The sequence below is a fragment of the Stegodyphus dumicola genome, chromosome 4 (assembly GCF_044657685.1).
Source record: "Stegodyphus dumicola isolate Sdum_Otavi_A_Nest chromosome 4, ASM4465768v1".
NCBI classification, from domain to species: Eukaryota; Metazoa; Arthropoda; class Arachnida; order Araneae; family Eresidae; genus Stegodyphus; species Stegodyphus dumicola.
The window spans coordinates 24,420,243-24,432,922 of record NC_140771.1 but is presented as its reverse complement, the minus strand read 5'-3'; the positions used below and the strand labels follow the sequence as shown (position 1 = coordinate 24,432,922).

General features: G+C 35.3%; 1 protein-coding gene across 2 annotated transcripts in view; it reads left to right on the top strand.

Annotated features, from left to right (window-relative positions):
• The first annotated feature begins 376 nt into the window (after positions 1 to 376).
• The window catches only part of LOC118186243 (transmembrane ascorbate-dependent reductase CYB561-like), a 141,783-nt gene continuing 129,479 nt past the window's right edge, over positions 377 to 12,680 (top strand). Inside the window, exon 1 of one of the 2 annotated variants that reach the window (XM_085814619.1) lies at positions 377 to 491. The gene's annotated coding sequence lies outside the window, so the exon portion shown is untranslated. The remainder of the gene's footprint in view (positions 492 to 12,680) is intronic. The other variant, XM_085814617.1, reaches the window with a different exon arrangement.

The following is a 12,680-nucleotide window of genomic DNA, read 5'->3' as shown; positions in this document are numbered from 1 at the left end:
CCAAACTCAACGATTTCAATTACCAAACTCAGCGAGCAATGGCAGCTCTGTAAAAAAAAAAAAATAATAATACAAAAAAATAAATAAATAAATAAATAAAAAAATAAAATCTCCAGCGCGAGAATGTGTATCGGAAATTCTAAAGATATGCTCATTTTAAAATTATTTTGCGATATTGCTGTTGAACTGAATATGAAGAACTTGATATTTGATAAATAAAGGTAACGCACAAAACGTTAAAAGAACGTGTGATAACACAAAACGTTTGGGAGTAATGTAAAATCTGAAAGCTTTCAGAATTTAAAAAATTGTATTATTATTTCATGCCTTTACCAAAAGATGGCAGCACAAACGCATTCGTAATCCATGCGTGCGCAAAATTTGTGTTGACCACAATCGTCTAGTGGTTACTGGCGCTGTTGTTTGACATCTGCTGTTACGATAAGGATTTGGATTCATGCCGGTTTCCTGTTAATTGTTCTTACCTAGAGGTGAGTGACTTTTCGTTTTCTCCGCTGTACAGAGCGTGTTGTATTTAGGCTTTAAACGGAGGATGCGGAGGCTTGATTATTCTGCGGCTGATCAGTTTTATATGCTCGAATTGAAAGTCACCATATGGTAGAACCATATGTTCACTCAGCTATCGCGTTTTCTTAGCAAATCATGTTGGGGAAGAAAACCAACTATTTACCTCAAATATAACTTAATCATGCGTTTGCTGGAAAAATTTGTTTTCCTCATAAGAGTTAAATAATCTTTGGCAATCTCACTTTTCAGATTTTTTAAATGATAGAATGTTTGGTTATAAAGTCCATATGGACGTGTGGTTCTCTGTATCAAAATATTAGCATTAAAAATTAATCAGTAATTTTGAAAGACATATAATTAATTTTGAAAGAAATATAATCTCATATTAAATAATTCCATCCATACAAATTATTTTCGTTTAAATTTCTGCTACAACTGAAGACTTTCCATATTTGTGTGTTAGAATCTTTGTATTTTTGTTAATCCAGTAATAGCTAGTTCATAAATGTCGTATTCGCCTTTTTATCCCCTTGAAATTATTTAATTTCGTATTTTATTTGGGCCACTTAATTTCTTAATTTTTTTCTTTAAAACTTAATTGGTTATATTTCGTCAACGAATTATTTTAGTCTGCGAATTTTAGGCAGTTTAATTAGTTAATTTATAAAGTCAACTAAGTAAATTCCAAAAAATAAATCGTAAGTATATGGATATTACAAAATATCCAAAATGTTTTTAACAATGAATATTCGAATCATTAAATCCATGTTTCATGCATTTAAAAATCAGTATATTTGTTTGAAAATTTCTGCTGTATATGTAAATATTCAGTGCAAATTTGTTTACATTAATTAATATTAAACACTATATCAAAGAAATATTTCCCGTCTGAAAATCTTTAAAAAAAAGTTAATCTTTATATATATATATATATATATTTTTTTTTTTCTGTAAAAAGCATATAATTTTGAATTTTTTTATCACATATTTATTATTTTTTGAATGCAAACTTTTAAAAATACAAAATTACAGTAATTGTAGCCGTCAAGAAGAGGTCGTGTAAATCTGAGGGTGACAAAAAATTGCAAGAATTTCTAAATCGTCCATAGAAAAGTTCAGTGAATTGTTTTCAGCACGATCGCAATCGCATACGATTTCCGATGATTTAGGCGTTCTGTGCAGGTGGTTGTCTTACAGAAAATGGTTATCCATGATGGAAATTATCGATCTGTAAAAAGGGCCTGTGGCTTTATATTACCGATGTCTTCAATTAAACATAAATACCCTAGTCTGCATGGATTTTAATAAAATGCGGATTGATAGCAAAGATAAATAAGAATAAGGCAAAAATAAAGCAAAACTTACAAAAAAAAAAAAAAAAAAAGTTTTATAAATAAATGTTTTGAAATACCGATAATCAATGATTTAATGTTAAATACAAAAACATATTTATAGTTTTTAAAAAGATAGTTACTAAAATGTTACATTATAAGTTTTGTATTTATAGCTTCAAAAACATTTACTTGTATTTATCCAATAAAGTAGGTCGGTCTACTTGATTTTGTCTTTTCGTTAATCACTTTCCTTTTAGTTAATCCTTTTCTAAAACAGTTTCTATTTCTTAGAGTAAAACAGCTGTCTTATTAAATCCCGGATTACGATTTAATCGTTCAACTTGTTTGAAGTATTTATAGCTTCACTTCAGGAAAAAGCAATCGGAATTTCTTCTCCTTTTAACAGACTTTTTTCCGCTTTCTAGAAGCACAGTTTACTCCCATTTAAGGATGGTCATACGGCTTCTGTGGAGTACAGTAAATTCAAAATTACGATAAATACGAGAGCAGTAAAAAAGACGCAGGAAAGAGGAATAATCCAAATTATAAATTGAAAAATACTATTGAAGATTCATATGTATTTTTCATTCTGTTTATTTGATTAAGTCAAAGCACTCGAGGGCTATCTGTCTAAGGAAAGGGATGCCTTCGTGGAAGTCTTCCTAAGGGAATCGGCTCGCACACATGTTATACATGAGGAAAACCAGGAAAATGTTCTTGCGCGTTCACAAGGATTCGACCCCCTGACTGAACTAACAGTGTTCAGCGACTTTACTGCTAGGCTGTTGGTAGGCGCTATATGTATTTTTCATCCAGTTTAATTTGGAAAATAAATTCGTTTGGTAACGGAAATGAAATCAGTATTTATAGAAAATGAACGCATTGTAAAGTAAGGAAAAATAAGCACCTATACAAATCAAGAAGCTAAATTAGAAAAGGCATTAAAGAACAATATTTACAACAGAATTTGAATGATGCTATTGAATTAAAATTCTTGTAAAATAGTCGGTTAGAATTTCTTGCTTTTTTAGCAGAGGTAAATCTGGAAAACTCATCACCTACTACCACCTGTACCGCTGACCTTATCCTGGGCATCACAATTTCTATTGACGTCGACTGTGAGCTGTTTGAGAATTAAACAATTGGTTTTCTTCTGCCACATCAAGTTTTTTTTCTCTACGTCTTATGCGAATGAGACCACTCTCCGCGGCATTGAGCGTGGATCATAGCAAGTGTTCTCTTATTAGCTGACATAAACCGTTGCCTTTGTGTTCTCGAAGGCCACGCACAAACTCTCTGACAGGGGCCGGGTGAATGATACTGTAGGAGACAAAGACCAGCGAGAGTTGCATACTTGTCTAAACTAGTACATTTATGCCTGAGATGTAGCAATGCATATTTATCTAGATTAGTTCAGTTATGCCTGAGATACTGTAGTGAGACATTATGTGTGGCTCTGATATAGTCGACACATTCCGACGTGGAATCCGAGTTCTTATTTTTATACAAGTTCAGCAGTGTTTAGTTTTTATTTATATATGAACTGAAACCTTTCCTTGTGTTTGGCTCTGCTAGTTCGTGTTGTAAGTCCATAAACGGCCCCAGTTCGTTTTGTTATATAAGAGGCATTTTTACTATTTCCAGTCAAAGGACAAACGGCGAGTACATTTGTCAGGTAAGCCTAATTTGCCTATTTTAAATGAAAATTGGTGATTAAGATAAATCATGGGTGCAGAAGTGTGTCGAGAGTTTACTGAAAGGAGCACGTTCTAATTTTCATTTGGTGTACCTTTGATTTGGGAAGACCCCAAAGATCACTCAAGGGATTGTTAGTTTTGTATAGTGAAAACGTCAGGATATAAACAAGAAAAATCAGAGGCGTAGCTAGGTTTTCAACACCCGGGGAGGCAACTCCCCGGGTGTTGAAAACCTAGAAGAATTTCCTGTTGAAAACCTGAAGAATTTCCGCCCCTTTCCTGTGTGCCAAGAATGGAAAACATTTCATTTTAAAATTTCATAACATCAATTTTGCGCCCCCTGGATGCTGCGCCCAGGGACAGATGTCCCCCCTTGCCCCACCCTAGCTACGATACAGAAAAACCAATGTAAGGTAGACCTTACATTGGTTTTTGGCATCAACTGTGCGCTCAGTGCCTCACTCAGTTTAACTCCCGGTGCCACTTTTCAAAGAAATCGTCTCTTTGGAAGTACAGGAATATGATTCTGCTGAGTATTGAATTGACCCCAATGACGCTGATTTTAAAATTGAAGATGATTGCGTTCATAAGGGATCTAACCAACATGAGTTGAATGATTTAGCATGAGATTTGAAACTGCCGAAAAAAGCTTCAAAACTGTTAGCATCAGAACAGCACGAAAAAAATCTTACTTTCGATCAAGAGAAAGTGCGTTTCTGCAATACTTTCGAAGTGATGATAGATTTCTGTATTGCCGTAACGTACATAGCTTAATGGAAGAGTTGGGCATTCCAGCTTATAACGCAGCTCAATGCCGCTTGTTCATCGACAGCTCAAAGCGGGGTTTGAAGTGTGTCTTTCTCCGCAATGGAAAATTTATTTGGTGCAGTCCCAAAGGCCATTCACTTTGTTTTTGTGAAGAAAATGAAGACATAAACCAGTCAGTGATTTGTTGCAGCACCACCACATGCACCAATGGATCATTTGTGTTGACCTTGAAATGGTTTACTTCCTTCTTGGCCAGCAACTTGGATATACCAAGTTTTTTTGTGTGTGAGAGACAGCAGAGCTCGCGAAAAGCATTGGGTGAAGTCAAATTGGCTGCCAGGTTATCCACACATGACACTTGTTGATAGTTTGATCCAAACTTGACACTAGTTGACAGAAAGAACATTACATTTCCACCTTTGCATATAAATGTGTGTCTCATGAAGTACATTGTTAAATCTTTGACACTTGAAGAAGACTATTTCAAGTATTTAATTTCGGCATTTCCTAGCCCGTTATTTGAAAAGATAAAGGCCGGTATGTTTGATCGTCCACAGTTTCGGCATCTCCTTAAGATGAGCATTTCATCGGAACAACGACAGAACTTCAAAAGAATGCCTGGTTGATATTCAAAAACATTATCAAAGACTTAGAAATACACGAGCACAGAATTATAGCGATATTGTCCAGTAACTTTTGAAGAGCTTCAAAATACTTGGTTGCAGTATGAGCATCAAACTACATTTTTTGCTTAGTCATCTTGAAATCTTCCCGAAAAATCTTGGTGTAGTCGGTGATGAGCAGGGTGAGCGATTTCACAAGATTATGGAGGCACAGTACCAAGATAGATGTGATCTGCATATGATGGTTGACTATTGTTAAAGCATCAAGGCGAATGTTCATAGATTAAATACTCCAGGAAAAGCCATAAGCGAAAATTTTTACCTTAATATATATGTTTACTAAAAAAACACTTTACTATTTGTGTGAACAAAATTTAACTTGCAGTAGCTATATATATATATATCTTTTGTATGAATAAAACTATTCTTTGTGAACAGTATATTTTTTAAGTTTTCCCTTTTTTCCTTTTACGTACAGATTTTGTAAGATAAAGAGAGTTTATATTGTAGCTTAAAAAATTGACGTGATAGCCAAAACTGAGGTTATTTTTGAATTCAGAGGCCAAAGGTTAATCAAAAACAAATGGAAAATATAAGACAACGAAATTGCTGTTCTCCACTAGTATTAATGAGAATATGAAGTGCTAGTCTATACCAGAGTGAACACAATAAAAGTCGGAGGAAGTAGACTGGCATTTTCGACTTTAGCAAATCGCGCATTTCCTGATGAATTTAAAAAATATGTTTTTGTTTTATTATTTTTTTATTTTTATAATGAACGAAGATGCTGCATACGACTTCGAAAAGTGTTTAAAAATTAATCTGACAGTCAAATGATTTTATGATTCATTTAGAAAACGAAAAAACATCATTAATGTAATCCTGAACGAAAGATGGTGGCGAATCAAGAAAAGATTACCTGTTTTGATTCTGTATTCTTTCTAAACTGTTTGCTCCCAAAATCGCGAGCTTACATAACGTGCTTCTATTTATAACTGATAACAACACGTGGTTATACGCCTTAACGACCTCAGAACTTCCTGTGCAATCGGAACGTGCCGGCTTAAAAACAGCCTTGGACATGACAAATGACTAAAAGATAACTGGATTTGGAGGAAAGGAGCTGGTAATTTCTCTTTCTGTACTACACTTTGATTCTTTGGCCTCTTTATCATTCCTGCACTTTATTTAATTCGTTTATGATCGAATATTGTGGAAAATGATGGCGAAATTAAGTTACCGAGGTTAAAATTTCACGTTTAAGATTTAAACGCTTTGAATTAAAAGGGGAGAGTTTTTAACAGTTTTAAAAATAATGGGATTTATTCTTATCATGATGTAAAATTAGTAAATTGAAATGTATTAGTAGTCAGGATACATTCTAGGCAGATAGATTCATATTTCTTATAGTAAAAGCAGATAGCCGTCGAGTTACTTTGTCTTAATCACTTAACCTTAACCTTTATAGATTTCGAGGGCGATCTGACATAAATTTCTCTTCGGGCATTCAGCCCGAAGTTTGCCCGAATTCCAAAAGTTTCAAAGAATTCCATGCAAGGATGTACCAGAGAATGAAAGATACTTTGAGAGAGAGAATTGGAGTAAAAGTAAGACACTTTGTCCCAAGAAAAAGTACCAAATGCAGTAATTAGTTGAGTAGGTCAGTTGGAAAGGAAGGTATCATCAGGGGGCTATTTTCATATGGTAAGATTCCGTTTTTTTCTGCTTCCATCATCATCTGTGATAAAGATATGGTTCAGCATTTCAAGTAATTTCTACACAGGATCGGGCTTTCCTTGCTTTGGGCCCCGAAATTATGATCCCTCTCACCTAGCGTTGCCACCTCTTGGCTGTCAAAATCCGGGCGAGGAAAAAAAGTTTCCGGGAGAAGAAAAAAGTTTTTTTTTTTTTTTTTTTTTTTCAGTCGCAACTGAAAAAAACTCCGCCTCCTTAATCTCGTTTAAAAGTATTTTTTGAGCGGCTGGAACAAGCACACTCTCGCAAATACTTGTGCATTTTGTTCTACCACAAGAAATCGTTTTTCCAAAGAAGAATCTGGAAATAGAGTGCTATAACAATTTGTGCAATCCTGGCTATTAAAAGTGTGATGGTGCTTAATCCTATGATAGAGTGAAGTAATTTCAGTTGCTGATATATTGTCTTGTTCTTCTGAAGATTTCATCAGGAAAACGTTCGAAGCCGATTGCGATGAATCCCTATTCAATATTAACGACTGGTGTTTCTTATTTTGAAAATGTACATTTAAAGCTCTAACATCCCCGTACTTAATATTAACCGTTTTCCGACATACTTTACATTCTTCGTTTAAGTTGTCTTTCTTCATAAGCTAATCAAATAGAGTTAACCACTTGTCTTGAAACGACGTCGAATATTTTGTCTTTTTTGTGTGGCATTTTTTCACTTGCAGAATCAGAATCGTTTTTTTTTTCACTAGACATTATTATGAAAGTATTTAAATAATTTCCAAATACGCACTTGTTTGGGGATAGCTAGCTAATTGCAGACTAAATGAAAGAATGGATTGAAAATGAAAGGGTGACGGTTAGATGAGGGCGCGTGCACGCTATACTTCGGCATGAAACCACTACTCTTTCCGTAAGGCGCTTACTCACCGCAGATCGCTGCAACAAAGAATATGTATTGGCATAGACGTTCTTTGGCTGCTGTGCGCGGTCGTGTGATTTTCGATGCTCTCAACCATTTCGTCCGTGCGCATTGTGTCGTTCTTTTTGAGAAATTTGATATTCCGGGAAAGTAATATTTATTTTAAATTCCTTCCGGGAGCCGGGAGATTTTAATTTCCACGACTCAATTCCGGGAGGAAGAGGTGGGAACCCTATTCTCACTTAAGCTATCAGGAAACCAAAAGGCAAGCAGCAAATAGGGCTTTATTTATTATTATATTTTTTCCTACAGTATCCATCAGTACATGAGTTTGAAAATAAATAAGTAAAATAATTTCCCAATATGCTTCGAAAACTTATCCAAAATTTAACAATCGTAAGTTCAGCTAGAGAGGAAGTGACCTTTTTGCAATTTTCAGCAACACAACAACTTCTTTGATCAGATTATTGATCAAATTTGAAGTTCTGAAGTAGGGATAATATTTTCTTTTGACAAGCAAGGAGCCATCAGGGGAGTTAGAAAGGAAAGAGTTGATTTCAATTTATTTAAGGACATCCGAGAGAGTATTGTTGTTTTTCTTTGTGCTTGCTGTTTTTCGAGTACTTTGTGAATTTGTTTTTAATTGTTATAGAAATATTCCTCGATTTTGGAAAATCTTATTTAGAGACATGTTCTTTCTGACATCATAGGGTTTTGGCCTTTTCATCTTTCTTCGTGAAAAGGTGGAAGGAACAAACACCATGCTGTATAGAATTCAATAGCGAAAACGAATGTAATGCCATCAGTCGAGGATACTTTCGAAGTTCATCTGCCTAAATCATGAAGTCTGTTAATTTCTTTATTGGCACTAGCGAGATTTTTCGAGGCATCAGAATACAATTTTGCGTATTTATCCTTGCAAAGAGATAAATCTCTTTAGTGTAGCAATGAAAGCTTCGTTAAATCCTAAGCCTTCTATTCATTTCTTTGCGCACTGCTTTAGATATAAAACACACACAAATATGCATACATTTGCTTTGTGCAAATTGTCTTTTTCCTAACACGGATTTTGCGAAGAAAGAACTTCAAAAGTCTTCACCACTACGGTTTTAAAAGGATAATCAGGTGCAAGTTTTTTTCAACAGATTTCCCATCATTTGTGCAGACACAACCGATTTACGTTTAAAACACGCAGTACAATCACGTGCTACTTAACGGCAACTGGATCGACCATTTAGGCTGTTATCATACATCCATGTATTTCAGACCAACAACTGTTTCAGACAGTTCTTCTTACAATTGAAAGAAAGACGCACGATTTTTTTCTTCTTTCCCCCAAAATTGTGAATTATTCATTTTCAACGGCCAATCAGCTATCAGCATCGAATTCTCCGTAATAAACCATCATTTATGTTAAAGAACTATATAACGTTGCGCGCCTACAACTTGCACGCAACCAAGAGGTGACTGTGAAAACTTGTATAAAAGACAGAGCCTTTTTGAAGGGTTTAAGTCCCTTTTTATTCAACGTAATAAATTACAATTGCGTTCTCTTGACGCTTACAGACGTTGCCAACTTGGCAGTCAAATAAAAATAATAACCTGAAAAGAAAGTAAAGACAAGATTCTAACTACGAGGCTCTCTAAAACAACTAACTCACCGCGTTTTACAATACCGCTGCTAATTCAGCAGACTTGAAGCTCACTGGAACAATTTCCATTACTTCCCGCCAAGCACATAGGCCGCAACGCGGGGTTCCTCAATTCTCGCTAACTACCTCCGCGCTCGCTAAGTAAGAATATCTCTCACCGAACTCGTTTCCTTCTATTTAAATCATAATACTTCCGCTGATAATTTGAATCCTTGCGCGTTCTACTCACATTTACATATTCTGGCATTGGCAGTTCCAGGGAAAGTAAGGCTTGACAGGAAAGATAGTTTAAACTTAAAATAAATGTTAGTTAAAATAAATATAAACCCTACATTTGCCGCTGCCAGAATTTGGAAAACTTGGAAGCAGGTCCTACAAACGACCTGTTGTAAGTTTATCTAATTCTGAACTAACTGGCAAGAACCTCGTTTACACAAAAAAAAAATCTTATGTAACAATTATATATTAAAATTCTGTTACTCGTTACAAAACTTTCTTCTTACAGCAACTTTTTCTGGACTTTATCAATCAATCTTGGTCTTTCCTTCCAGCATCTGGAAGGAAATAAGTATCAGTATCTTTCTACATACATTATAATTTACACTTTCTTGACACAATAAATTTTTGTTTTTAACGATTCGTTTTTCTTAGTTATTGCTTACTTCACATTCATTCAATTTTTCAAGCATTAATTTAACTTTATCCTGGCTCTCCACCGTGTGTGGTGTCAAACGGGAATATTCGTGTTTTAGTCTTACAACACTTCCCCTAACCAACATGATTTGTTAGAATTCAACGACCAAATAGACACACCTTACTCGACATTCTACAACTCAATGAGCTACTTTAATATTCTTAAAAATTCAAATGTAGGTGGAGAACCCTACAAAACACATTCATTCTAACTTCCCCCTCATTCATCTTTAAACATGCAGGCTTTCGCTCTAAAGCATGACTTTATCTACAATTTACTACTTAAATTTTGACTTCATTGCTTTTAAGTATTCACTTTTAGCATCTACAATTTTATGCTTCTAGACTAAATCTTACTTTTACATAACCTTCAAAAATTTACATACATTTACAAAAGTTTAATACATATGCTTTTTACAATTTACCATAAAATGAATAAGAGAAAATAAATTTTTACTTTACTCATTCTTCGCCAAGCTGGCGGCACTGAAAGTAAAATTCTTATTAGTACAAGAATACGAAGTTATTTTTATCTTCGGCCAAATTTTGGCTTTAACATAACAGAATTAGTCTTTCGACCAACAGAAAATGCTTGTTTTTAGCTTTTACACTTAAAGAAAATAATACTTTTGCCTTAGCTAAATAAAGTAAAACAAAACTAAGTCTCAACCGAGACATATTGACTTTCGTCAAAACATAGAACTTCGTACTTATGCATAACATTTCGGAACAAAAGAGAAAAAAGAAATTATAGAAGGTTTTAACTTATCTTTGAGTTTTCGATGCTTGAAACTCCGTCATCCGTTTTTGACAAAATTGTTCCCAAGTTAGAGGTTTCATGGATGTCAATCTTCTCCTTATTGATCTCCGAGTGTCGTCCACGTTGCTCTTTCTTTTGCGTCCTCTACATGCTGGCCTCTTGACGGAGTAATCGTCTGGTTTTTGGCCTTTGCGTTTCTGCCTGAGACGGCTGGTCTTGACGTCCTCCGGTCTGGAGTCCTTCTTGAATTTCTTCTGTTCGTCGTATTTTTGTGCCTCCTGTTGGCGTTTCAGTTTCCGGAACGGCGGCCTTGCTGGCACCTGACTCTGTGGCCGTGTGCGCGTTCTCCTTGATGTGTAATTTCTCCTGCCATCCTTTGTAGGTGGTGTTTTCCTCTTTACCACGGTTTCTTTACCCGGTTCATCTGTATTTTTGTTTTTCTTAAACGCCGGATTTTGAAAATCATTTTTTCTTTTTGATATCGACGTCCGGGTTGTAGAAGTGCTAGGTCTCTCTTCAGTTCTCCGTTTCTTGGGTGGTGGAATAGTTGTTGCAGTCTCTGGCCCTTCTATTTCGCTTAGACTTGAGTCCTGCAAGAAACTTTTAAGGATTTCAAAATCATTTGGATTATAGTATTTTTTCACCTGGTCGGGACTTGCTTTACAGATTTCCCCTCTGTCGTTCTTAAGATATAATACTACCCCTTTGATTTCCTGAATTACATAGGGGCCTTCAAACTTTGGAGCTAGCTTTGCCATAAAATTGTCTGGGGCACTTGATAAAGAAAATTTCCGCTTCAATACTTTATCCCCAACTTTAAAATCTGCTTCACGGCGTTTTCTATCATAATATAACTTTTGTCTATTTCTTGCCGTATCCGAGGTTTTAAGCGCTTCATCAATCAACTTTTGCACATCTTGTTGTTTAAACTCCTGCTCTCTTTGTTGCACAAAGAATAATTTATCTAAAGGCGTAATTAACTTTCTGCCTAAAAATAATTCTGCTGGAGTTTTTCCCGTAGTATCATGATGTTCCGTTCTTAAAGCATAAGCTAATTCATTTATGTAGCCATCCCAGCGCTTGTGATGTGTGCTCACGTAACTGCGAATTATTTTTACTATGTTTTTATTAACTCTTTCTGCTATGTTAGCCTGTGGTCTATACGGAACCATTTTGATATGGCGTATGCCAAGTCCATTGCATAAGTTTTCAAATACTTGACTAATGAATTGTTTTCCGTTATCGCTAATGACTTTTATCGGTGCACCGTATTTTAAAATGTATCTGTGTAACAATGCATCTGCGACTGTTTTGGCTGACGCGCGTTTAAGAGGAACAATTTCTATCCATTTTGAAAAATGATCTACTATTACTAAAAGAAAACGATTTTTATTTAACTCGCTCTGGGGGAAGGGACCAAGGAGATCTATTCCTAAAATTTCATTCGGAAATGTAGCGCGAATGCTATTTAAGTACCCGGCCGGGCTGTAATTAATATCATTTATTAACTGACATTGATTGCAGGACCTGACATACGCCGTTACTATTTTGTATAATTGCGGGAAATATACCGCCTCGCGTACCCTTTTTATAGTCTTTCTGACCCCGAGGTGGCCCGCTGTTTTTTTTTCGTGCAACTCCTTCAAAATGCTTAATCGAAGCGAGGCTGGGATGACTGGCTTATACTCAAGATTTTCGTTTGTTGTTTTCGTATAGAATAATAAATTATCTATTATTTCATAGTTTTTTTGCTCTATTTCTTATCGCATCGATATCTGTGTGCTCGAAGCTTTCGGGGTCTTTCAAATAAGCATAGATATTTCCAAATTCAGGATCAGCTTTCAGTTCAGTAATAACCGTATCTCTAGAATCTAAAATTTTTGAAGTCAACACAGCGCATTTAAGTTCATTTCCTTCATCGTGCAGTTTTATACGAGAAAGTGCGTCAGCTACATTGTTTTCCTTACCCGGTTTATATTTAATTATGAGATTATATTCTT